General features: G+C 48.9%; 19 non-coding genes across 19 annotated transcripts; 16 read left to right on the top strand and 3 right to left on the bottom strand.

Moving 5' to 3' along the window:
• Positions 1 to 628: 628 nt before the first annotated feature.
• On the bottom strand, positions 629 to 710 carry trnas-gcu (transfer RNA serine (anticodon GCU)). Its single transcript has one exon. It is a non-coding gene; the product is annotated as a tRNA-Ser (tRNA).
• A 596-nt stretch (positions 711 to 1306) lies between these two features.
• trnal-aag (transfer RNA leucine (anticodon AAG)) lies at positions 1307 to 1388 on the top strand. Its single transcript has one exon. It is a non-coding gene; the product is annotated as a tRNA-Leu (tRNA).
• A 1040-nt stretch (positions 1389 to 2428) lies between these two features.
• trnas-gcu (transfer RNA serine (anticodon GCU)) lies at positions 2429 to 2510 on the bottom strand. The gene has a single exon. It is a non-coding gene; the product is annotated as a tRNA-Ser (tRNA).
• Positions 2511 to 3074: 564 nt separating this feature from the next.
• trnal-aag (transfer RNA leucine (anticodon AAG)) lies at positions 3075 to 3156 on the top strand. The gene has a single exon. It is a non-coding gene; the product is annotated as a tRNA-Leu (tRNA).
• Positions 3157 to 4196: 1040 nt separating this feature from the next.
• Positions 4197 to 4278, bottom strand: trnas-gcu (transfer RNA serine (anticodon GCU)). The gene has a single exon. It is a non-coding gene; the product is annotated as a tRNA-Ser (tRNA).
• Positions 4279 to 4874: 596 nt separating this feature from the next.
• Positions 4875 to 4956, top strand: trnal-aag (transfer RNA leucine (anticodon AAG)). The gene has a single exon. It is a non-coding gene; the product is annotated as a tRNA-Leu (tRNA).
• Positions 4957 to 6674: 1718 nt separating this feature from the next.
• Positions 6675 to 6756, top strand: trnal-aag (transfer RNA leucine (anticodon AAG)). Its single transcript has one exon. It is a non-coding gene; the product is annotated as a tRNA-Leu (tRNA).
• Positions 6757 to 8474: 1718 nt separating this feature from the next.
• trnal-aag (transfer RNA leucine (anticodon AAG)) lies at positions 8475 to 8556 on the top strand. Its single transcript has one exon. It is a non-coding gene; the product is annotated as a tRNA-Leu (tRNA).
• Positions 8557 to 10274: 1718 nt separating this feature from the next.
• Positions 10275 to 10356, top strand: trnal-aag (transfer RNA leucine (anticodon AAG)). The gene has a single exon. It is a non-coding gene; the product is annotated as a tRNA-Leu (tRNA).
• Positions 10357 to 12074: 1718 nt separating this feature from the next.
• trnal-uag (transfer RNA leucine (anticodon UAG)) lies at positions 12075 to 12156 on the top strand. Its single transcript has one exon. It is a non-coding gene; the product is annotated as a tRNA-Leu (tRNA).
• A 1146-nt stretch (positions 12157 to 13302) lies between these two features.
• trnal-uag (transfer RNA leucine (anticodon UAG)) lies at positions 13303 to 13384 on the top strand. Its single transcript has one exon. It is a non-coding gene; the product is annotated as a tRNA-Leu (tRNA).
• A 1147-nt stretch (positions 13385 to 14531) lies between these two features.
• On the top strand, positions 14532 to 14613 carry trnal-uag (transfer RNA leucine (anticodon UAG)). Its single transcript has one exon. It is a non-coding gene; the product is annotated as a tRNA-Leu (tRNA).
• Positions 14614 to 15759: 1146 nt separating this feature from the next.
• trnal-uag (transfer RNA leucine (anticodon UAG)) lies at positions 15760 to 15841 on the top strand. Its single transcript has one exon. It is a non-coding gene; the product is annotated as a tRNA-Leu (tRNA).
• A 1147-nt stretch (positions 15842 to 16988) lies between these two features.
• trnal-aag (transfer RNA leucine (anticodon AAG)) lies at positions 16989 to 17070 on the top strand. The gene has a single exon. It is a non-coding gene; the product is annotated as a tRNA-Leu (tRNA).
• A 1718-nt stretch (positions 17071 to 18788) lies between these two features.
• On the top strand, positions 18789 to 18870 carry trnal-aag (transfer RNA leucine (anticodon AAG)). Its single transcript has one exon. It is a non-coding gene; the product is annotated as a tRNA-Leu (tRNA).
• Positions 18871 to 20588: 1718 nt separating this feature from the next.
• Positions 20589 to 20670, top strand: trnal-aag (transfer RNA leucine (anticodon AAG)). The gene has a single exon. It is a non-coding gene; the product is annotated as a tRNA-Leu (tRNA).
• A 1718-nt stretch (positions 20671 to 22388) lies between these two features.
• trnal-aag (transfer RNA leucine (anticodon AAG)) lies at positions 22389 to 22470 on the top strand. The gene has a single exon. It is a non-coding gene; the product is annotated as a tRNA-Leu (tRNA).
• A 1718-nt stretch (positions 22471 to 24188) lies between these two features.
• On the top strand, positions 24189 to 24270 carry trnal-aag (transfer RNA leucine (anticodon AAG)). The gene has a single exon. It is a non-coding gene; the product is annotated as a tRNA-Leu (tRNA).
• Positions 24271 to 25988: 1718 nt separating this feature from the next.
• Positions 25989 to 26070, top strand: trnal-aag (transfer RNA leucine (anticodon AAG)). Its single transcript has one exon. It is a non-coding gene; the product is annotated as a tRNA-Leu (tRNA).
• The last annotated feature ends 62 nt before the right edge of the window (positions 26071 to 26132 follow it).

Here is a 26132-nt window from a genome sequence, read left to right as displayed (position 1 = left end):
TCAAAACACAAAATAAAAGGCAATATAATGCCAACCATAATACACAACCATATTGAATAGAGAGAAGCGAATGATAAATGTAATATAAATGAGAGATTAGAAGAGCTCATTAACACCGTCCGAAACATGAACTTTACATTCCTGATGCTATCTGGGCTGTACGTGCACCTTCCCCAAGGGTGAGAGCTTTGCCTCTTGTTTTATGGAGGTGTAGATCTTAATGTCATTGCTTTCGTCTCTTTCCATCTTCTAATTGCTCCAAGGTGTGGCTCTTTGGCTGCTGAAGTGCCCACCAGTAACTTGGGCTTTGCGGGGAATTGATTGAGGGTGGTGTGGTCACTTGAAATCTTGATAGTGGGGCCTTTTCTCATATACCTCGCCCCAGGACCAAAAATTCAGCGCTGGCATTTCAGCCACACCAGCCCCCACCCAAGACCCAAAGCAAGCAGACACGCCCTGCACCCTCGCAGGCCATCTCCCACCATGCACACCGCCACCCCGGATATTCCACTCGAGGGTAATGACAACATTTTGAGACAGGACGGAACAGGATTGCAACGTAATGGAAAGAGATGAACACTTTATTGAGGCAGCAATCATTGCTCTTCTGTAAAAGGCTGCCGTGATCCGAAGAGGATGGTATCCGAACCCACGCGTGCACAGCACAATGGATTAGCAGTCCATCGCCTTAACCACTCGGCCACCTCGTCTGCCGAGAGCGCTCCCCGTTGACATGCAAAGTACATGTCCAGAAAAGTAACGTGTGATATGGAACGACGAGGTGCAACTAGGCAAGCACCATGACTTTAATGGCTAAAGGAAGTTGGCAACGGTGGGATTCCAACCCACGCCTCCAAAGAGACTGGAGCTTAAATGAAGCGCCTAAGACCACTCGGCCACGTTACCACACCCACCACGATCTCTACGGTCACACCTGCATCAGTCATCTCACGTGGTGGACGCTTCTGCGTATCAACATTTTCAACAGCGCTGTTGACCTTTGCTGCTGTTGAAGATGCACCGAGTACATTTAGCATGAAAACATCCCAATCTGTACGGGCTCGAAAGGTTTGTATTGTGACCCGCACATACTGCGCAGTGGACTCGTAGTCTGTTTGCACGCAGACACAAGACTTCACCTTAATCGACGTCTTTTGACGAAACTAGATTAAATGCATAGGATTTGATCATTGAAATCATCATGACAATAACTTTATACATACATGAATGCGTGCATGCATGTATGCGTGCATGCATGCTTACATACATCCAGACATACAAAGCGGTAAGACAGGGCCCTTCCCCGGGTAGCGTGGCCGAGCGGTCTAAGGCGCTGGATTAAGGCTCCAGTCTCTTCGGAGGCGTGGGTTCAAATCCCACCGCTGCCAATAGCCGTGTTTTTGCCCGTCTTCAACGACCAGGTTGACGACGTTGCTTGGTTTCAGCAAGACTCCCAGGCGGCATCCAAATGAACCAAAAACACACAGTGGTCTGTATACAGTTGTGAATGTGGCCACACAGGATCTTAATGCAGTGTTTCGTAGATGCAGGGTCAAGACTGGGGTCGTGGATGGAAAAGCGGCGCACGCAACCTGGGAGCAGAAACACACAGACGCACACCTGATGTTCATTACTTATGGCCCAAGTACCCGAGGAACGCTTGGTGATGGAGTGCAGGTGGACCCAGGGGCGTTGTGCGGTGCTGATTCTTTCAAACGAAAACAAATGATAATAAGGCACACGTGCAAGCTTAATAATAACAGTTGGGAATAAGAAATGAGACAATGAGGTGAAAGCAAATCAAAACACAAAATAAAAGGCAATATAATGCCAACCATAATACACAACCATATTGAATAGAGAGAAGCGAATGATAAATGTAATATAAATGAGAGATTAGAAGAGCTCATTAACACCGTCCGAAACATGAACTTTACATTCCTGATGCTATCTGGGCTGTACGTGCACCTTCCCCAAGGGTGAGAGCTTTGCCTCTTGTTTTATGGAGGTGTAGATCTTAATGTCATTGCTTTCGTTTCATTCCATCTTCTAATTGCTCCAAGGTGTGGCTCTTTGGCTGCTGAAGTGCCCACCAGTAACTTGGGCTTTGCGGGGAATTGATTGAGGGTGGTGTGGTCACTTGAAATCTTGATAGTGGGGCCTTTTCTCATATACCTCGCCCCAGGACCAAAAATTCAGCGCTGGCATTTCAGCCACACCAGCCCCCACCCAAGACCCAAAGCAAGCAGACACGCCCTGCACCCTCGCAGGCCATCTCCCACCATGCACACCGCCACCCCGGATATTCCACTCGAGGGTAATGACAACATTTTGAGACAGGACGGAACAGGATTGCAACGTAATGGAAAGAGATGAACACTTTATTGAGGCAGCAATCATTGCTCTTCTGTAAAAGGCTGCCGTGATCCGAAGAGGATGGTATCCGAACCCACGCGTGCACAGCACAATGGATTAGCAGTCCATCGCCTTAACCACTCGGCCACCTCGTCTGCCGAGAGTGCTCCCCGTTGACATGCAAAGTACATGTCCAGAAAAGTAACGTGTGAAATGGAACGACGAGGTGCAACTAGGAAAGCACCATGACTTTAATGGCTAAAAGAAGTTGGCAACGGTGGGATTCCAACCCACGCCTCCAAAGAGACTGGAGCTTAAATGAAGCGCCTTAGACCACTCGGCCACGTTACCACACCCACCACGACGTCTACGGTCACACCTGCATCAGTCATCTCACGTGGTGGACGCTTCTGGGTATCAACATTTTCAACAGCGCTGTTGACCTTTGCAGCTGTTGAAGATGCACCGAGTACATTTAGCATGAAAACATCCCAATCTGTACGGGCTCGAAAGGATTGTATTGTGACCCGCACATACTGCGCAGTGGACTCGTAGTCTGTTTGCACGCAGACACAAGACTTCACCTTAATCGACGTCTTTTGACGAAACTAGATTAAATGCATAGGATTTGATCATTGAAATCATCATGACAATAACTTAATACATACATGCTTACATACATCCAGACATACAAAGCGGTAAGACAAGGTCCTTCCCCGGGTAGTGTGGCCGAGCGGTCTAAGGCGCTGGATTAAGGCTCCAGTCTCTTCGGAGGCGTGGGTTCAAATCCCACCGCTGCCAATAGCCGTGTTTTTGCCCGTCTTCAACGACCAGGTTGACGACGTTGCTTGGTTTCAGCAAGACTCCCAGGCGGCATCCAAATGAACCAAAAACACACAGTGGTCTGTATACAGTTGTGAATGTGGCCACACAGGATCTTAATGCAGTGTTTCGTAGATGCAGGGTCAAGACTGGGGTCGTGGATGGAAAAGCGGCGCACGCAACCTGGGAGCAGAAACACACAGACGCACACCTGACGTTCATTACTTATGCCCCAAGTACCCGAGGAACGCTTGGTGATGGAGTGCAGGTGGACCCAGGGGTGTTGTGCGGCGCTGATTCCTTCAAACGAAAACAAATGATAATAAGGCACACGTGCAAGCTTAATAATAACAGTTGGGAATAAGATATGAGACAATGAGGTGAAAGCAAATCAAAACACAAAATAAAAGGCAATATAATGCCAACCATAATACACAACCATATTGAATAGAGAGAAGCGAATGATAAATGTAATATAAATGAGAGATTAGAAGAGCTCATTAACACCGTCCGAAACATGAACTTTACATTCCTGATGCTATCTGGGCTGTACGTGCACCTTCCCCAAGGGTGAGAGCTTTGCCTGTTGTTTTATGGAGGTGTAGATCTTAATGTCATTGCTTTCGTTTCATTCCATCTTCTAATTGCTCCAAGGTGTGGCTCTTTGGCTGCTGAAGTGCCCACCAGTAACTTGGGCTTTGCGGGGAATTGATTGAGGGTGGTGTGGTCACTTGAAATCTTGATAGTGGGGCCTTTTCTCATATACCTCGCCCCAGGACCAAAAATTCAGCGCTGGCATTTCAGCCACACCAGCCCCCACCCAAGACCCAAAGCAAGCAGACACGCCCTGCACCCTCGCAGGCCATCTCCCACCATGCACACCGCCACCCCGGATATTCCACTCGAGGGTAATGACAACATTTTGAGACAGGACGGAACAGGATTGCAACGTAATGGAAAGAGATGAACACTTTATTGAGGCAGCAATCATTGCTCTTCTGTAAAAGGCTGCCGTGATCCGAAGAGGATGGTATCCGAACCCACGCGTGCACAGCACAATGGATTAGCAGTCCATCGCCTTAACCACTCGGCCACCTCGTCTGCCGAGAGCGCTCCCCGTTGACATGCAAAGTACATGTCCAGAAAAGTAACGTGTGATATGGAACGACGAGGTGCAACTAGGCAAGCACCATGACTTTAATGGCTAAAGGAAGTTGGCAACGGTGGGATTCCAACCCACGCCTCCAAAGAGACTGGAGCTTAAATGAAGCGCCTAAGACCACTCGGCCACGTTACCACACCCACCACGATCTCTACGGTCACACCTGCATCAGTCATCTCACGTGGTGGACGCTTCTGCGTATCAACATTTTCAACAGCGCTGTTGACCTTTGCTGCTGTTGAAGATGCACCGAGTACATTTAGCATGAAAACATCCCAATCTGTACGGGCTCGAAAGGATTGTATTGTGACCCGCACATACTGCGCAGTGGACTCGTAGTCTGTTTGCACGCAGACACAAGACTTCACCTTAATCGACGTCTTTTGACGAAACTAGATTAAATGCATAGGATTTGATCATTGAAATCATCATGACAATAACTTCATACATACATGAATGCGTGCATGCATGTATGCGTGCATGCATGCTTACATACATCCAGACATACAAAGCGGTAAGACAGGGCCCTTCCCCGGGTAGCGTGGCCGAGCGGTCTAAGGCGCTGGATTAAGGCTCCAGTCTCTTCGGAGGCGTGGGTTCAAATCCCACCGCTGCCAATAGCCGTGTTTTTGCCCGTCTTCAACGACCAGGTTGACGACGTTGCTTGGTTTCAGCAAGACTCCCAGGCGGCATCCAAATTAACCAAAAACACACAGTGGTCTGTATACAGTTGTGAATGTGGCCACACAGGATCTTAATGCAGTGTTTCGTAGATGCAGGGTCAAGACTGGGGTCGTGGATGGAAAAGCGGCGCACGCAACCTGGGAGCAGAAACACACAGACGCACACCTGACGTTCATTACTTATGGCCCAAGTACCCGAGGAACGCTTGGTGATGGAGTGCAGGTGGACCCAGGGGTGTTGTGCGGCGCTGATTCCCTCAAACGAAAACAAATGATAATAAGGCACACGTGCAAGCTTAATAATAACAGTTGGGAATAAGAAATGAGACAATGAGGTGAAAGCAAATCAAAACACAAAATAAAAGGCAATATAATGCCAACCATAATACACAACCATATTGAATAGAGAGAAGCGAATGATAAATGTAATATAAATGAGAGATTAGAAGAGCTCATTAACACCGTCCGAAACATGAACTTTACATTCCTGATGCTATCTGGGCTGTACGTGCACCTTCCCCAAGGGTGAGAGCTTTGCCTCTTGTTTTATGGAGGTGTAGATCTTAATGTCATTGCTTTCGTTTCATTCCATCTTCTAATTGCTCCAAGGTGTGGCTCTTTGGCTGCTGAAGTGCCCACCAGTAACTTGGGCTTTGCGGGGAATTGATTGAGGGTGGTGTGGTCACTTGAAATCTTGATAGTGGGGCCTTTTCTCATATACCTCGCCCCAGGACCAAAAATTCAGCGCTGGCATTTCAGCCACACCAGCCCCCACCCAAGACCCAAAGCAAGCAGACACGCCCTGCACCCTCGCAGGCCATCTCCCACCATGCACACCGCCACCCCGGATATTCCACTCGAGGGTAATGACAACATTTTGAGACAGGACGGAACAGGATTGCAACGTAATGGAAAGAGATGAACACTTTATTGAGGCAGCAATCATTGCTCATCTGTAAAAGGCTGCCGTGATCCGAAGAGTATGGTATCCGAACCCACGCGTGCACAGCACAATGGATTAGCAGTCCATCGCCTTAACCACTCGGCCACCTCGTCTGCCGAGAGCGCTCCCCGTTGACATGCAAAGTACATGTCCAGAAAAGTAACGTGTGATATGGAACGACGAGGTGCAACTAGGCAAGCACCATGACTTTAATGGCTAAAGGAAGTTGGCAACGGTGGGATTCCAACCCACGCCTCCAAAGAGACTGGAGCTTAAATGAAGCGCCTTAGACCACTCGGCCACGTTACCACACCCACCACGATCTCTACGGTCACACCTGCATCAGTCATCTCACGTGGTGGACGCTTCTGCGTATCAACATTTTCAACAGCGCTGTTGACCTTTGCTGCTGTTGAAGATGCACCGAGTACATTTAGCATGAAAACATCCCAATCTGTACGGGCTCGAAAGGATTGTATTGTGACCCGCACATACTGCGCAGTGGACTCGTAGTCTGTTTGCACGCAGACACAAGACTTCACCTTAATCGACGTCTTTTGACGAAACTAGACTAAATGCATAGGATTTGATCATTGAAATCATCATGACAATAACTTCATACATACATGCATGCGTGCATGCATGTATGCGTGCATGCATGCTTACATACATCCAGACATACAAAGCGGTAAGACAAGGTCCTTCCCCGGGTAGCGTGGCCGAGCGGTCTAAGGCGCTGGATTAAGGCTCCAGTCTCTTCGGAGGCGTGGGTTCAAATCCCACCGCTGCCAATAGCCGTGTTTTTGCCCGTCTTCAACGACCAGGTTGACGACGTTGCTTGGTTTCAGCAAGACTCCCAGGCGGCATCCAAATGAACCAAAAACACACAGTGGTCTGTATACAGTTGTGAATGTGGCCACACAGGATCTTAATGCAGTGTTTCGTAGATGCAGGGTCAAGACTGGGGTCGTGGATGGAAAAGCGGCGCACGCAACCTGGGAGCAGAAACACACAGACGCACACCTGACGTTCATTACTTATGGCCCAAGTACCCGAGGAACGCTTGGTGATGGAGTGCAGGTGGACCCAGGGGTGTTGTGCGGCGCTGATTCCCTCAAACGAAAACAAATGATAATAAGGCACACGTGCAAGCTTAATAATAACAGTTGGGAATAAGAAATGAGACAATGAGGTGAAAGCAAATCAAAACACAAAATAAAAGGCAATATAATGCCAACCATAATACACAACCATATTGAATAGAGAGAAGCGAATGATAAATGTAATATAAATGAGAGATTAGAAGAGCTCATTAACACCGTCCGAAACATGAACTTTACATTCCTGATGCTATCTGGGCTGTACGTGCACCTTCCCCAAGGGTGAGAGCTTTGCCTCTTGTTTTATGGAGGTGTAGATCTTAATGTCATTGCTTTCGTTTCATTCCATCTTCTAATTGCTCCAAGGTGTGGCTCTTTGGCTGCTGAAGTGCCCACCAGTAACTTGGGCTTTGCGGGGAATTGATTGAGGGTGGTGTGGTCACTTGAAATCTTGATAGTGGGGCCTTTTCTCATATACCTCGCCCCAGGACCAAAAATTCAGCGCTGGCATTTCAGCCACACCAGCCCCCACCCAAGACCCAAAGCAAGCAGACACGCCCTGCACCCTCGCAGGCCATCTCCCACCATGCACACCGCCACCCCGGATATTCCACTCGAGGGTAATGACAACATTTTGAGACAGGACGGAACAGGATTGCAACGTAATGGAAAGAGATGAACACTTTATTGAGGCAGCAATCATTGCTCTTCTGTAAAAGGCTGCCGTGATCCGAAGAGGATGGTATCCGAACCCACGCGTGCACAGCACAATGGATTAGCAGTCCATCACCTTAACCACTCGGCCACCTCGTCTGCCGAGAGTGCTCCCCGTTGACATGCAAAGTACATGTCCAGAAAAGTAACGTGTGAAATGGAACGACGAGGTGCAACTAGGAAAGCACCATGACTTTAATGGCTAAAAGAAGTTGGCAACGGTGGGATTCCAACCCACGCCTCCAAAGAGACTGGAGCTTAAATGAAGCGCCTTAGACCACTCGGCCACGTTACCACACCCACCACGACGTCTACGGTCACACCTGCATCAGTCATCTCACGTGGTGGACGCTTCTGGGTATCAACATTTTCAACAGCGCTGTTGACCTTTGCAGCTGTTGAAGATGCACCGAGTACATTTAGCATGAAAACATCCCAATCTGTACGGGCTCGAAAGGATTGTATTGTGACCCGCACATACTGCGCAGTGGACTCGTAGTCTGTTTGCACGCAGACACAAGACTTCACCTTAATCGACGTCTTTTGACGAAACTAGATTAAATGCATAGGATTTGATCATTGAAATCATCATGACAATAACTTCATACATACATGAATGCGTGCATGCATGTATGCGTGCATGCATGCTTACATACATCCAGACATACAAAGCGGTAAGACAGGGCCCTTCCCCGGGTAGCGTGGCCGAGCGGTCTAAGGCGCTGGATTAAGGCTCTAGTCTCTTCGGAGGCGTGGGTTCAAATCCCACCGCTGCCAATAGCCGTGTTTTTGCCCGTCTTCAACGACCAGGTTGACGACGTTGCTTGGTTTCAGCAAGACTCCCAGGCGGCATCCAAATGAACCAAAAACACACAGTGGTCTGTATACAGTTGTGAATGTGGCCACACAGGATCTTAATGCAGTGTTTCGTAGATGCAGGGTCAAGACTGGGGTCGTGGATGGAAAAGCGGCGCACGCAACCTGGGAGCAGAAACACACAGACGCACACCTGACGTTCATTACTTATGGCCCAAGTACCCGAGGAACGCTTGGTGATGGAGTGCAGGTGGACCCAGGGGTGTTGTGCGGCGGTGATTCCCTCAAACGAAAACAAATGATAATAAGGCACACGTGCAAGCTTAATAATAACAGTTGGGAATAAGAAATGAGACAATGAGGTGAAAGCAAATCAAAACACAAAATAAAAGGCAATATAATGCCAACCATAATACACAACCATATTGAATAGAGAGAAGCGAATGATAAATGTAATATAAATGAGAGATTAGAAGAGCTCATTAACACCGTCCGAAACATGAACTTTACATTCCTGATGCTATCTGGGCTGTACGTGCACCTTCCCCAAGGGTGAGAGCTTTGCCTGTTGTTTTATGGAGGTGTAGATCTTAATGTCATTGCTTTCGTTTCATTCCATCTTCTAATTGCTCCAAGGTGTGGCTCTTTGGCTGCTGAAGTGCCCACCAGTAACTTGGGCTTTGCGGGGAATTGATTGAGGGTGGTGTGGTCACTTGAAATCTTGATAGTGGGGCCTTTTCTCATATACCTCGCCCCAGGACCAAAAATTCAGCGCTGGCATTTCAGCCACACCAGCCCCCACCCAAGACCCAAAGCAAGCAGACACGCCCTGCACCCTCGCAGGCCATCTCCCACCATGCACACCGCCACCCCGGATATTCCACTCGAGGGTAATGACAACATTTTGAGACAGGACGGAACAGGATTGCAACGTAATGGAAAGAGATGAACACTTTATTGAGGCAGCAATCATTGCTCTTCTGTAAAAGGCTGCCGTGATCCGAAGAGTATGGTATCCGAACCCACGCGTGCACAGCACAATGGATTAGCAGTCCATCGCCTTAACCACTCGGCCACCTCGTCTGCCGAGAGCGCTCCCCGTTGACATGCAAAGTACATGTCCAGAAAAGTAACGTGTGATATGGAACGACGAGGTGCAACTAGGCAAGCACCATGACTTTAATGGCTAAAGGAAGTTGGCAACGGTGGGATTCCAACCCACGCCTCCAAAGAGACTGGAGCTTAAATGAAGCGCCTTAGACCACTCGGCCACGTTACCACACCCACCACGATCTCTACGGTCACACCTGCATCAGTCATCTCACGTGGTGGACGCTTCTGCGTATCAACATTTTCAACAGCGCTGTTGACCTTTGCTGCTGTTGAAGATGCACCGAGTACATTTAGCATGAAAACATCCCAATCTGTACGGGCTCGAAAGGATTGTATTGTGACCCGCACATACTGCGCAGTGGACTCGTAGTCTGTTTGCACGCAGACACAAGACTTCACCTTAATCGACGTCTTTTGACGAAACTAGACTAAATGCATAGGATTTGATCATTGAAATCATCATGACAATAACTTCATACATACATGCATGCGTGCATACATGTATGCGTGCATGCATGCTTACATACATCCAGACATACAAAGCGGTAAGACAAGGTCCTTCCCCGGGTAGCGTGGCCGAGCGGTCTAAGGCGCTGGATTAAGGCTCCAGTCTCTTCGGAGGCGTGGGTTCAAATCCCACCGCTGCCAATAGCCGTGTTTTTGCCCGTCTTCAACGACCAGGTTGACGACGTTGCTTGGTTTCAGCAAGACTCCCAGGCGGCATCCAAATGAACCAAAAACACACAGTGGTCTGTATACAGTTGTGAATGTGGCCACACAGGATCTTAATGCAGTGTTTCGTAGATGCAGGGTCAAGACTGGGGTCGTGGATGGAAAAGCGGCGCACGCAACCTGGGAGCAGAAACACACAGACGCACACCTGACGTTCATTACTTATGGCCCAAGTACCCGAGGAACGCTTGGTGATGGAGTGCAGGTGGACCCAGGGGTGTTGTGCGGCGCTGATTCCCTCAAACGAAAACAAATGATAATAAGGCACACGTGCAAGCTTAATAATAACAGTTGGGAATAAGAAATGAGACAATGAGGTGAAAGCAAATCAAAACACAAAATAAAAGGCAATATAATGCCAACCATAATACACAACCATATTGAATAGAGAGAAGCGAATGATAAATGTAATATAAATGAGAGATTAGAAGAGCTCATTAACACCGTCCGAAACATGAACTTTACATTCCTGATGCTATCTGGGCTGTACGTGCACCTTCCCCAAGGGTGAGAGCTTTGCCTCTTGTTTTATGGAGGTGTAGATCTTAATGTCATTGCTTTCGTTTCATTCCATCTTCTAATTGCTCCAAGGTGTGGCTCTTTGGCTGCTGAAGTGCCCACCAGTAACTTGGGCTTTGCGGGGAATTGATTGAGGGTGGTGTGGTTACTTGAAATCTTGATAGTGGGGCCTTTTCTCATATACCTCGCCCCAGGACCAAAAATTCAGCGCTGGCATTTCAGCCACACCAGCCCCCACCCAAGACCCAAAGCAAGCAGACACGCCCTGCACCCTCGCAGGCCATCTCCCACCATGCACACCGCCACCCCGGATATTCCACTCTAGGGTAATGACAACATTTTGAGACAGGACGGAACAGGATTGCAACGTAATGGAAAGAGATGAACACTTTATTGAGGCAGCAATCATTGCTCTTCTGTAAAAGGCTGCCGTGATCCGAAGAGTATGGTATCCAAACCCACGCGTGCACAGCACAATGGATTAGCAGTCCATCGCCTTAACCACTCGGCCACCTCGTCTGCCGAGAGCGCTCCCCGTTGACATGCAAAGTACATGTCCAGAAAAGTAACGTGTGAAATGGAACGACGAGGTGCAACTAGGAAAGCACCATGACTTTAATGGCTAAAGGAAGTTGGCAACGGTGGGATTCCAACCCACGCCTCCAAAGAGACTGGAGCTTAAATGAAGCGCCTTAGACCACTCGGCCACGTTACCACACCCGCCACGACGGCTACGGTCACACCTGCATCAGTCATCTCACGTGGTGGACGCTTCTGCGTATCAACATTTTCAACAGCGCTGTTGACCTTTGCTGCTGTTGAAGATGCACCGAGTACATTTAGCATGAAAACATCCCAATCTGTACGGGCTCGAAAGGATTGTATTGTGACCCGCACATACTGCGCAGTGGACTCGTATTCTGTTTGCACGCAGACACAAGACTTCACCTTAATCGACGTCTTTTGACGAAACTAGATTAAATGCATAGGATTTGATCATTGAAATCATCATGACAATAACTTCATACATACATGCATGCGTGCATGCATGTATGCGTGCATGCATGCTTACATACATCCAGACATACAAAGCGGTAAGACAAGGTCCTTCCCCGGGTAGCGTGGCCGAGCGGTCTAAGGCGCTGGATTTAGGCTCCAGTCTCTTCGGAGGCGTGGGTTCAAATCCCACCGCTGCCAATAGCCATGTTTTTGCCCGTCTTCAACGACCAGGTTGACGACGTTGCTTGGTTTCAGCAAGACTCCCATTGCTTTCGTTTCATTCCATCTTCTAATTGCTCCAAGGTGTGTTCTTTGGCTGCTGAAGTGCCCACCAGTAACTTGGGCTTTGCGGGGAATTGATTGAGGGTGGTGTGGTTACTTGAAATCTTGATAGTGGGGCCTTTTCTCATATACCTCGCCCCAGGACCAAAAATTCAGCGCTGGCATTTCAGCCACACCAGCCCCCACCCAAGACCCAAAGCAAGCAGACACGCCCTGCACCCTCGCAGGCCATCTCCCACCATGCACACCGCCACCCCGGATATTCCACTCTAGGGTAATGACAACATTTTGAGACAGGACGGAACAGGATTGCAACGTAATGGAAAGAGATGAACACTTTATTGAGGCAGCAATCATTGCTCTTCTGTAAAAGGCTGCCGTGATCCGAAGAGTATGGTATCCAAACCCACGCGTGCACAGCACAATGGATTAGCAGTCCATCGCCTTAACCACTCGGCCACCTCGTCTGCCGAGAGCGCTCCCCGTTGACATGCAAAGTACATGTCCAGAAAAGTAACGTGTGAAATGGAACGACGAGGTGCAACTAGGAAAGCACCATGACTTTAATGGCTAAAGGAAGTTGGCAACGGTGGGATTCCAACCCACGCCTCCAAAGAGACTGGAGCTTAAATGAAGCGCCTTAGACCACTCGGCCACGTTACCACACCCGCCACGACGGCTACGGTCACACCTGCATCAGTCATCTCACGTGGTGGACGCTTCTGCGTATCAACATTTTCAACAGCGCTGTTGACCTTTGCTGCTGTTGAAGATGCACCGAGTACATTTAGCATGAAACATCCCAATCTGTACGGGCTCGAAAGGATTGTATTGTGACCCGCACATACTGCGCAGTGGACTCGTATTCTGTTTGCACGCAGACACAAGACTTCACCTTAATCGACGTCTTTTGACGAAACTAGATTAAATGCATAGGATTTGATCATTGAAATCATCATGACAATAACTTCATACATACATGCATGCGTGCATGCATGTATGCGTGCATGCATGCTTACATACATCCAGACATACAAAGCGGTAAGACAAGGTCCTTCCCCGGGTAGCGTGGCCGAGCGGTCTAAGGCGCTGGATTTAGGCTCCAGTCTCTTCGGAGGCGTGGGTTCAAATCCCACCGCTGCCAATAGCCATGTTTTTGCCCGTCTTCAACGACCAGGTTGACGACGTTGCTTGGTTTCAGCAAGACTCCCATTGCTTTCGTTTCATTCCATCTTCTAATTGCTCCAAGGTGTGTTCTTTGGCTGCTGAAGTGCCCACCAGTAACTTGGGCTTTGCGGGGAATTGATTGAGGGTGGTGTGGTTACTTGAAATCTTGATAGTGGGGCCTTTTCTCATATACCTCGCCCCAGGACCAAAAATTCAGCGCTGGCATTTCAGCCACACCAGCCCCCACCCAAGACCCAAAGCAAGCAGACACGCCCTGCACCCTCGCAGGCCATCTCCCACCATGCACACCGCCACCCCGGATATTCCACTCTAGGGTAATGACAACATTTTGAGACAGGACGGAACAGGATTGCAACGTAATGGAAAGAGATGAACACTTTATTGAGGCAGCAATCATTGCTCTTCTGTAAAAGGCTGCCGTGATCCGAAGAGTATGGTATCCAAACCCACGCGTGCACAGCACAATGGATTAGCAGTCCATCGCCTTAACCACTCGGCCACCTCGTCTGCCGAGAGCAATCCCCGTTGACATGCAAAGTACATGTCCAGAAAAGTAACGTGTGAAATGGAACGACGAGGTGCAACTAGGAAAGCACCATGACTTTAATGGCTAAAGGAAGTTGGCAACGGTGGGATTCCAACCCACGCCTCCAAAGAGACTGGAGCTTAAATGAAGCGCCTTAGACCACTCGGCCACGTTACCACACCCGCCACGACGGCTACGGTCACACCTGCATCAGTCATCTCACGTGGTGGACGCTTCTGCGTATCAACATTTTCAACAGCGCTGTTGACCTTTGCTGCTGTTGAAGATGCACCGAGTACATTTAGCATGAAAACATCCCAATCTGTACGGGCTCGAAAGGATTGTATTGTGACCCGCACATACTGCGCAGTGGACTTGTATTCTGTTTGCACGCAGACACAAGACTTCACCTTAATCGACGTCTTTTGACGAAACTAGATTAAATGCATAGGATTTGATCATTGAAATCATCATGACAATAACTTCATACATACATGCATGCGTGCATGCATGTATGCGTGCATGCATGCTTACATACATCCAGACATACAAAGCGGTAAGACAAGGTCCTTCCCCGGGTAGCGTGGCCGAGCGGTCTAAGGCGCTGGATTTAGGCTCCAGTCTCTTCGGAGGCGTGGGTTCAAATCCCACCGCTGCCAATAGCCATGTTTTTGCCCGTCTTCAACGACCAGGTTGACGACGTTGCTTGGTTTCAGCAAGACTCCCATTGCTTTCGTTTCATTCCATCTTCTAATTGCTCCAAGGTGTGTTCTTTGGCTGCTGAAGTGCCCACCAGTAACTTGGGCTTTGCGGGGAATTGATTGAGGGTGGTGTGGTTACTTGAAATCTTGATAGTGGGGCCTTTTCTCATATACCTCGCCCCAGGACCAAAAATTCAGCGCTGGCATTTCAGCCACACCAGCCCCCACCCAAGACCCAAAGCAAGCAGACACGCCCTGCACCCTCGCAGGCCATCTCCCACCATGCACACCGCCACCCCGGATATTCCACTCTAGGGTAATGACAACATTTTGAGACAGGACGGAACAGGATTGCAACGTAATGGAAAGAGATGAACACTTTATTGAGGCAGCAATCATTGCTCTTCTGTAAAAGGCTGCCGTGATCCGAAGAGTATGGTATCCAAACCCACGCGTGCACAGCACAATGGATTAGCAGTCCATCGCCTTAACCACTCGGCCACCTCGTCTGCCGAGAGCGCTCCCCGTTGACATGCAAAGTACATGTCCAGAAAAGTAACGTGTGAAATGGAACGACGAGGTGCAACTAGGAAAGCACCATGACTTTAATGGCTAAAGGAAGTTGGCAACGGTGGGATTCCAACCCACGCCTCCAAAGAGACTGGAGCTTAAATGAAGCGCCTTAGACCACTCGGCCACGTTACCACACCCGCCACGACGGCTACGGTCACACCTGCATCAGTCATCTCACGTGGTGGACGCTTCTGCGTATCAACATTTTCAACAGCGCTGTTGACCTTTGCTGCTGTTGAAGATGCACCGAGTACATTTAGCATGAAACATCCCAATCTGTACGGGCTCGAAAGGATTGTATTGTGACCCGCACATACTGCGCAGTGGACTCGTATTCTGTTTGCACGCAGACACAAGACTTCACCTTAATCGACGTCTTTTGACGAAACTAGATTAAATGCATAGGATTTGATCATTGAAATCATCATGACAATAACTTCATACATACATGCATGCGTGCATGCATGTATGCGTGCATGCATGCTTACATACATCCAGACATACAAAGCGGTAAGACAAGGTCCTTCCCCGGGTAGCGTGGCCGAGCGGTCTAAGGCGCTGGATTTAGGCTCCAGTCTCTTCGGAGGCGTGGGTTCAAATCCCACCGCTGCCAATAGCCATGTTTTTGCCCGTCTTCAACGACCAGGTTGACGACGTTGCTTGGTTTCAGCAAGACTCCCATTGCTTTCGTTTCATTCCATCTTCTAATTGCTCCAAGGTGTGTTCTTTGGCTGCTGAAGTGCCCACCAGTAACTTGGGCTTTGCGGGGAATTGATTGAGGGTGGTGTGGTTACTTGAAATCTTGATAGTGGGGCCTTTTCTCATATACCTCGCCCCAGGACCAAAAATTCAGCGCTGGCATTTCAGCCACACCAGCCCCCACCCAAGACCCAAAGCAAGCAGACACGCCCTGCACCCTCGCAGGCCATCTCCCACCATGCACACCGCCACCCCGGATATTCCACTCTAGGGTAATGACAACATTTTGAGACAGGACGGAACAGGATTGCAACGTAATGGAAAGAGATGAACACTTTATTGAGGCAGCAATCATTGCTCTTCTGTAAAAGGCTGCCGTGATCCGAAGAGTATGGTATCCAAACCCACGCGTGCACAGCACAATGGATTAGCAGTCCATCGCCTTAACCACTCGGCCACCTCGTCTGCCGAGAGCAATCCCCGTTGACATGCAAAGTACATGTCCAGAAAAGTAACGTGTGAAATGGAACGACGAGGTGCAACTAGGAAAGCACCATGACTTTAATGGCTAAAGGAAGTTGGCAACGGTGGGATTCCAACCCACGCCTCCAAAGAGACTGGAGCTTAAATGAAGCGCCTTAGACCACTCGGCCACGTTACCACACCCGCCACGACGGCTACGGTCACACCTGCATCAGTCATCTCACGTGGTGGACGCTTCTGCGTATCAACATTTTCAACAGCGCTGTTGACCTTTGCTGCTGTTGAAGATGCACCGAGTACATTTAGCATGAAAACATCCCAATCTGTACGGGCTCGAAAGGATTGTATTGTGACCCGCACATACTGCGCAGTGGACTTGTATTCTGTTTGCACGCAGACACAAGACTTCACCTTAATCGACGTCTTTTGACGAAACTAGATTAAATGCATAGGATTTGATCATTGAAATCATCATGACAATAACTTCATACATACATGCATGCGTGCATGCATGTATGCGTGCATGCATGCTTACATACATCCAGACATACAAAGCGGTAAGACAGGGCCCTTCCCCGGGTAGCGTGGCCGAGCGGTCTAAGGCGCTGGATTAAGGCTCCAGTCTCTTCGGAGGCGTGGGTTCAAATCCCACCGCTGCCAATAGCCGTGTTTTTGCCCGTCTTCAACGACCAGGTTGACGACGTTGCTTGGTTTCAGCAAGACTCCCAGGCGGCATCCAAATGAACCAAAAACACACAGTGGTCTGTATACAGTTGTGAATGTGGCCACACAGGATCTTAATGCAGTGTTTCGTAGATGCAGGGTCAAGACTGGGGTCGTGGATGGAAAAGCGGCGCACGCAACCTGGGAGCAGAAACACACAGACGCACACCTGATGTTCATTACTTATGGCCCAAGTACCCGAGGAACGCTTGGTGATGGAGTGCAGGTGGACCCAGGGGTGTTGTGCGGCGCTGATTCCCTCAAACGAAAACAAATGATAATAAGGCACACGTGCAAGCTTAATAATAACAGTTGGGAATAAGAAATGAGACAATGAGGTGAAAGCAAATCAAAACACAAAATAAAAGGCAATATAATGCCAACCATAATACACAACCATATTGAATAGAGAGAAGCGAATGATAAATGTAATATAAATGAGAGATTAGAAGAGCTCATTAACACCGTCCGAAACATGAACTTTACATTCCTGATGCTATCTGGGCTGTACGTGCACCTTCCCCAAGGGTGAGAGCTTTGCCTCTTGTTTTATGGAGGTGTAGATCTTAATGTCATTGCTTTCGTTTCATTCCATCTTCTAATTGCTCCAAGGTGTGGCTCTTTGGCTGCTGAAGTGCCCACCAGTAACTTGGGCTTTGCGGGGAATTGATTGAGGGTGGTGTGGTCACTTGAAATCTTGATAGTGGGGCCTTTTCTCATATACCTCGCCCCAGGACCAAAAATTCAGCGCTGGCATTTCAGCCACACCAGCCCCCACCCAAGACCCAAAGCAAGCAGACACGCCCTGCACCCTCGCAGGCCATCTCCCACCATGCACACCGCCACCCCGGATATTCCACTCGAGGGTAATGACAACATTTTGAGACAGGACGGAACAGGATTGCAACGTAATGGAAAGAGATGAACACTTTATTGAGGCAGCAATCATTGCTCTTCTGTAAAAGGCTGCCGTGATCCGAAGAGTATGGTATCCGAACCCACGCGTGCACAGCACAATGGATTAGCAGTCCATCGCCTTAACCACTCGGCCACCTCGTCTGCCGAGAGCGCTCCCCGTTGACATGCAAAGTACATGTCCAGAAAAGTAACGTGTGATATGGAACGACGAGGTGCAACTAGGCAAGCACCATGACTTTAATGGCTAAAGGAAGTTGGCAACGGTGGGATTCCAACCCACGCCTCCAAAGAGACTGGAGCTTAAATGAAGCGCCTAAGACCACTCGGCCACGTTACCACACCCACCACGATCTCTACGGTCACACCTGCATCAGTCATCTCACGTGGTGGACGCTTCTGCGTATCAACATTTTCAACAGCGCTGTTGACCTTTGCTGCTGTTGAAGATGCACCGAGTACATTTAGCATGAAAACATCCCAATCTGTACGGGCTCGAAAGGATTGTATTGTGACCCGCACATACTGCGCAGTGGACTCGTAGTCTGTTTGCACGCAGACACAAGACTTCACCTTAATCGACGTCTTTTGACGAAACTAGATTAAATGCATAGGATTTGATCATTGAAATCATCATGACAATAACTTCATACATACATGAATGCGTGCATGCATGTATGCGTGCATGCATGCTTACATACATCCAGACATACAAAGCGGTAAGACAGGGCCCTTCCCCGGGTAGCGTGGCCGAGCGGTCTAAGGCGCTGGATTAAGGCTCCAGTCTCTTCGGAGGCGTGGGTTCAAATCCCACCGCTGCCAATAGCCGTGTTTTTGCCCGTCTTCAACGACCAGGTTGACGACGTTGCTTGGTTTCAGCAAGACTCCCAGGCGGCATCCAAATGAACCAAAAACACACAGTGGTCTGTATACAGTTGTGAATGTGGCCACACAGGATCTTAATGCAGTGTTTCGTAGATGCAGGGTCAAGACTGGGGTCGTGGATGGAAAAGCGGCGCACGCAACCTGGGAGCAGAAACACACAGACGCACACCTGACGTTCATTACTTATGGCCCAAGTACCCGAGGAACGCTTGGTGATGGAGTGCAGGTGGACCCAGGGGTGTTGTGCGGCGGTGATTCCCTCAAACGAAAACAAATGATAATAAGGCACACGTGCAAGCTTAATAATAACAGTTGGGAATAAGAAATGAGACAATGAGGTGAAAGCAAATCAAAACACAAAATAAAAGGCAATATAATGCCAACCATAATACACAACCATATTGAATAGAGAGAAGCGAATGATAAATGTAATATAAATGAGAGATTAGAAGAGCTCATTAACACCGTCCGAAACATGAACTTTACATTCCTGATGCTATCTGGGCTGTACGTGCACCTTCCCCAAGGGTGAGAGCTTTGCCTGTTGTTTTATGGAGGTGTAGATCTTAATGTCATTGCTTTCGTTTCATTCCATCTTCTAATTGCTCCAAGGTGTGGCTCTTTGGCTGCTGAAGTGCCCACCAGTAACTTGGGCTTTGCGGGGAATTGATTGAGGGTGGTGTGGTCACTTGAAATCTTGATAGTGGGGCCTTTTCTCATATACCTCGCCCCAGGACCAAAAATTCAGCGCTGGCATTTCAGCCACACCAGCCCCCACCCAAGACCCAAAGCAAGCAGACACGCCCTGCACCCTCGCAGGCCATCTCCCACCATGCACACCGCCACCCCGGATATTCCACTCGAGGGTAATGACAACATTTTGAGACAGGACGGAACAGGATTGCAACGTAATGGAAAGAGATGAACACTTTATTGAGGCAGCAATCATTGCTCTTCTGTAAAAGGCTGCCGTGATCCGAAGAGTATGGTATCCGAACCCACGCGTGCACAGCACAATGGATTAGCAGTCCATCGCCTTAACCACTCGGCCACCTCGTCTGCCGAGAGCGCTCCCCGTTGACATGCAAAGTACATGTCCAGAAAAGTAACGTGTGATATGGAACGACGAGGTGCAACTAGGCAAGCACCATGACTTTAATGGCTAAAGGAAGTTGGCAACGGTGGGATTCCAACCCACGCCTCCAAAGAGACTGGAGCTTAAATGAAGCGCCTTAGACCACTCGGCCACGTTACCACACCCACCACGATCTCTACGGTCACACCTGCATCAGTCATCTCACGTGGTGGACGCTTCTGCGTATCAACATTTTCAACAGCGCTGTTGACCTTTGCTGCTGTTGAAGATGCACCGAGTACATTTAGCATGAAAACATCCCAATCTGTACGGGCTCGAAAGGATTGTATTGTGACCCGCACATACTGCGCAGTGGACTCGTAGTCTGTTTGCACGCAGACACAAGACTTCACCTTAATCGACGTCTTTTGACGAAACTAGACTAAATGCATAGGATTTGATCATTGAAATCATCATGACAATAACTTCATACATACATGCATGCGTGCATGCATGTATGCGTGCATGCATGCTTACATACATCCAGACATACAAAGCGGTAAGACAAGGTCCTTCCCCGGGTAGCGTGGCCGAGCGGTCTAAGGCGCTGGATTAAGGCTCCAGTCTCTTCGGAGGCGTGGGTTCAAATCCCACCGCTGCCAATAGCCGTGTTTTTGCCCGTCTTCAACGACCAGGTTGACGACGTTGCTTGGTTTCAGCAAGACTCCCAGGCGGCATCCAAATGAACCAAAAACACACAGTGGTCTGTATACAGTTGTGAATGTGGCCACACAGGATCTTAATGCAGTGTTTCGTAGATGCAGGGTCAAGACTGGGGTCGTGGATGGAAAAGCGGCGCACGCAACCTGGGAGCAGAAACACACAGACGCACACCTGACGTTCATTACTTATGGCCCAAGTACCCGAGGAACGCTTGGTGATGGAGTGCAGGTGGACCCAGGGGTGTTGTGCGGCGCTGATTCCCTCAAACGAAAACAAATGATAATAAGGCACACGTGCAAGCTTAATAATAACAGTTGGGAATAAGAAATGAGACAATGAGGTGAAAGCAAATCAAAACACAAAATAAAAGGCAATATAATGCCAACCATAATACACAACCATATTGAATAGAGAGAAGCGAATGATAAATGTAATATAAATGAGAGATTAGAAGAGCTCATTAACACCGTCCGAAACATGAACTTTACATTCCTGATGCTATCTGGGCTGTACGTGCACCTTCCCCAAGGGTGAGAGCTTTGCCTCTTGTTTTATGGAGGTGTAGATCTTAATGTCATTGCTTTCGTTTCATTCCATCTTCTATTTGCTCCAAGGTGTGGCTCTTTGGCTGCTGAAGTGCCCACCAGTAACTTGGGCTTTGCGGGGAATTGATTGAGGGTGGTGTGGTCACTTGAAATCTTGATAGTGGGGCCTTTTCTCATATACCTCGCCCCAGGACCAAAAATTCAGCGCTGGCATTTCAGCCACACCAGCCCCCACCCAAGACCCAAAGCAAGCAGACACGCCCTGCACCCTCGCAGGCCATCTCCCACCATGCACACCGCCACCCCGGATATTCCACTCGAGGGTAATGACAACATTTTGAGACAGGACGGAACAGGATTGCAACGTAATGGAAAGAGATGAACACTTTATTGAGGCAGCAATCATTGCTCTTCTGTAAAAGGCTGCCGTGATCCGAAGAGTATGGTATCCGAACCCACGCGTGCACAGCACAATGGATTAGCAGTCCATCGCCTTAACCACTCGGCCACCTCGTCTGCCGAGAGCGCTCCCCGTTGACATGCAAAGTACATGTCCAGAAAAGTAACGTGTGATATGGAACGACGAGGTGCAACTAGGCAAGCACCATGACTTTAATGGCTAAAGGAAGTTGGCAACGGTGGGATTCCAACCCACGCCTCCAAAGAGACTGGAGCTTAAATGAAGCGCCTAAGACCACTCGGCCACGTTACCACACCCACCACGATCTCTACGGTCACACCTGCATCAGTCATCTCACGTGGTGGACGCTTCTGCGTATCAACATTTTCAACAGCGCTGTTGACCTTTGCTGCTGTTGAAGATGCACCGAGTACATTTAGCATGAAAACATCCCAATCTGTACGGGCTCGAAAGGATTGTATTGTGACCCGCACATACTGCGCAGTGGACTCGTAGTCTGTTTGCACGCAGACACAAGACTTCACCTTAATCGACGTCTTTTGACGAAACTAGATTAAATGCATAGGATTTGATCATTGAAATCATCATGACAATAACTTCATACATACATGAATGCGTGCATGCATGTATGCGTGCATGCATGCTTACATACATCCAGACATACAAAGCGGTAAGACAGGGCCCTTCCCCGGGTAGCGTGGCCGAGCGGTCTAAGGCGCTGGATTAAGGCTCCAGTCTCTTCGGAGGCGTGGGTTCAAATCCCACCGCTGCCAATAGCCGTGTTTTTGCCCGTCTTCAACGACCAGGTTGACGACGTTGCTTGGTTTCAGCAAGACTCCCAGGCGGCATCCAAATGAACCAAAAACACACAGTGGTCTGTATACAGTTGTGAATGTGGCCACACAGGATCTTAATGCAGTGTTTCGTAGATGCAGGGTCAAGACTGGGGTCGTGGATGGAAAAGCGGCGCACGCAACCTGGGAGCAGAAACACACAGACGCACACCTGACGTTCATTACTTATGGCCCAAGTACCCGAGGAACGCTTGGTGATGGAGTGCAGGTGGACCCAGGGGTGTTGTGCGGCGGTGATTCCCTCAAACGAAAACAAATGATAATAAGGCACACGTGCAAGCTTAATAATAACAGTTGGGAATAAGAAATGAGACAATGAGGTGAAAGCAAATCAAAACACAAAATAAAAGGCAATATAATGCCAACCATAATACACAACCATATTGAATAGAGAGAAGCGAATGATAAATGTAATATAAATGAGAGATTAGAAGAGCTCATTAACACCGTCCGAAACATGAACTTTACATTCCTGATGCTATCTGGGCTGTACGTGCACCTTCCCCAAGGGTGAGAGCTTTGCCTGTTGTTTTATGGAGGTGTAGATCTTAATGTCATTGCTTTCGTTTCATTCCATCTTCTAATTGCTCCAAGGTGTGGCTCTTTGGCTGCTGAAGTGCCCACCAGTAACTTGGGCTTTGCGGGGAATTGATTGAGGGTGGTGTGGTCACTTGAAATCTTGATAGTGGGGCCTTTTCTCATATACCTCGCCCCAGGACCAAAAATTCAGCGCTGGCATTTCAGCCACACCAGCCCCCACCCAAGACCCAAAGCAAGCAGACACGCCCTGCACCCTCGCAGGCCATCTCCCACCATGCACACCGCCACCCCGGATATTCCACTCGAGGGTAATGACAACATTTTGAGACAGGACGGAACAGGATTGCAACGTAATGGAAAGAGATGAACACTTTATTGAGGCAGCAATCATTGCTCTTCTGTAAAAGGCTGCCGTGATCCGAAGAGTATGGTATCCGAACCCACGCGTGCACAGCACAATGGATTAGCAGTCCATCGCCTTAACCACTCGGCCACCTCGTCTGCCGAGAGCGCTCCCCGTTGACATGCAAAGTACATGTCCAGAAAAGTAACGTGTGATATGGAACGACGAGGTGCAACTAGGCAAGCACCATGACTTTAATGGCTAAAGGAAGTTGGCAACGGTGGGATTCCAACCCACGCCTCCAAAGAGACTGGAGCTTAAATGAAGCGCCTTAGACCACTCGGCCACGTTACCACACCCACCACGATCTCTACGGTCACACCTGCATCAGTCATCTCACGTGGTGGACGCTTCTGCGTATCAACATTTTCAACAGCGCTGTTGACCTTTGCTGCTGTTGAAGATGCACCGAGTACATTTAGCATGAAAACATCCCAATCTGTACGGGCTCGAAAGGATTGTATTGTGACCCGCACATACTGCGCAGTGGACTCGTAGTCTGTTTGCACGCAGACACAAGACTTCACCTTAATCGACGTCTTTTGACGAAACTAGACTAAATGCATAGGATTTGATCATTGAAATCATCATGACAATAACTTCATACATACATGCATGCGTGCATGCATGTATGCGTGCATGCATGCTTACATACATCCAGACATACAAAGCGGTAAGACAAGGTCCTTCCCCGGGTAGCGTGGCCGAGCGGTCTAAGGCGCTGGATTAAGGCTCCAGTCTCTTCGGAGGCGTGGGTTCAAATCCCACCGCTGCCAATAGCCGTGTTTTTGCCCGTCTTCAACGACCAGGTTGACGACGTTGCTTGGTTTCAGCAAGACTCCCAGGCGGCATCCAAATGAACCAAAAACACACAGTGGTCTGTATACAGTTGTGAATGTGGCCACACAGGATCTTAATGCAGTGTTTCGTAGATGCAGGGTCAAGACTGGGGTCGTGGATGGAAAAGCGGCGCACGCAACCTGGGAGCAGAAACACACAGACGCACACCTGACGTTCATTACTTATGGCCCAAGTACCCGAGGAACGCTTGGTGATGGAGTGCAGGTGGACCCAGGGGTGTTGTGCGGCGCTGATTCCCTCAAACGAAAACAAATGATAATAAGGCACACGTGCAAGCTTAATAATAACAGTTGGGAATAAGAAATGAGACAATGAGGTGAAAGCAAATCAAAACACAAAATAAAAGGCAATATAATGCCAACCATAATACACAACCATATTGAATAGAGAGAAGCGAATGATAAATGTAATATAAATGAGAGATTAGAAGAGCTCATTAACACCGTCCGAAACATGAACTTTACATTCCTGATGCTATCTGGGCTGTACGTGCACCTTCCCCAAGGGTGAGAGCTTTGCCTCTTGTTTTATGGAGGTGTAGATCTTAATGTCATTGCTTTCGTTTCATTCCATCTTCTATTTGCTCCAAGGTGTGGCTCTTTGGCTGCTGAAGTGCCCACCAGTAACTTGGGCTTTGCGGGGAATTGATTGAGGGTGGTGTGGTCACTTGAAATCTTGATAGTGGGGCCTTTTCTCATATACCTCGCCCCAGGACCAAAAATTCAGCGCTGGCATTTCAGCCACACCAGCCCCCACCCAAGACCCAAAGCAAGCAGACACGCCCTGCACCCTCGCAGGCCATCTCCCACCATGCACACCGCCACCCCGGATATTCCACTCGAGGGTAATGACAACATTTTGAGACAGGACGGAACAGGATTGCAACGTAATGGAAAGAGATGAACACTTTATTGAGGCAGCAATCATTGCTCTTCTGTAAAAGGCTGCCGTGATCCGAAGAGTATGGTATCCGAACCCACGCGTGCACAGCACAATGGATTAGCAGTCCATCGCCTTAACCACTCGGCCACCTCGTCTGCCGAGAGCGCTCCCCGTTGACATGCAAAGTACATGTCCAGAAAAGTAACGTGTGATATGGAACGACGAGGTGCAACTAGGCAAGCACCATGACTTTAATGGCTAAAGGAAGTTGGCAACGGTGGGATTCCAACCCACGCCTCCAAAGAGACTGGAGCTTAAATGAAGCGCCTAAGACCACTCGGCCACGTTACCACACCCACCACGATCTCTACGGTCACACCTGCATCAGTCATCTCACGTGGTGGACGCTTCTGCGTATCAACATTTTCAACAGCGCTGTTGACCTTTGCTGCTGTTGAAGATGCACCGAGTACATTTAGCATGAAAACATCCCAATCTGTACGGGCTCGAAAGGATTGTATTGTGACCCGCACATACTGCGCAGTGGACTCGTAGTCTGTTTGCACGCAGACACAAGACTTCACCTTAATCGACGTCTTTTGACGAAACTAGATTAAATGCATAGGATTTGATCATTGAAATCATCATGACAATAACTTCATACATACATGAATGCGTGCATGCATGTATGCGTGCATGCATGCTTACATACATCCAGACATACAAAGCGGTAAGACAGGGCCCTTCCCCGGGTAGCGTGGCCGAGCGGTCTAAGGCGCTGGATTAAGGCTCCAGTCTCTTCGGAGGCGTGGGTTCAAATCCCACCGCTGCCAATAGCCGTGTTTTTGCCCGTCTTCAACGACCAGGTTGACGACGTTGCTTGGTTTCAGCAAGA

This window comes from Amia ocellicauda, chromosome 14, assembly GCF_036373705.1.
Source record: "Amia ocellicauda isolate fAmiCal2 chromosome 14, fAmiCal2.hap1, whole genome shotgun sequence".
NCBI lineage: Eukaryota > Metazoa > Chordata > Actinopteri > Amiiformes > Amiidae > Amia > Amia ocellicauda.
Note: the sequence above shows the minus strand (reverse complement) of the source record. Positions and strands in the feature narration are given on the sequence as shown.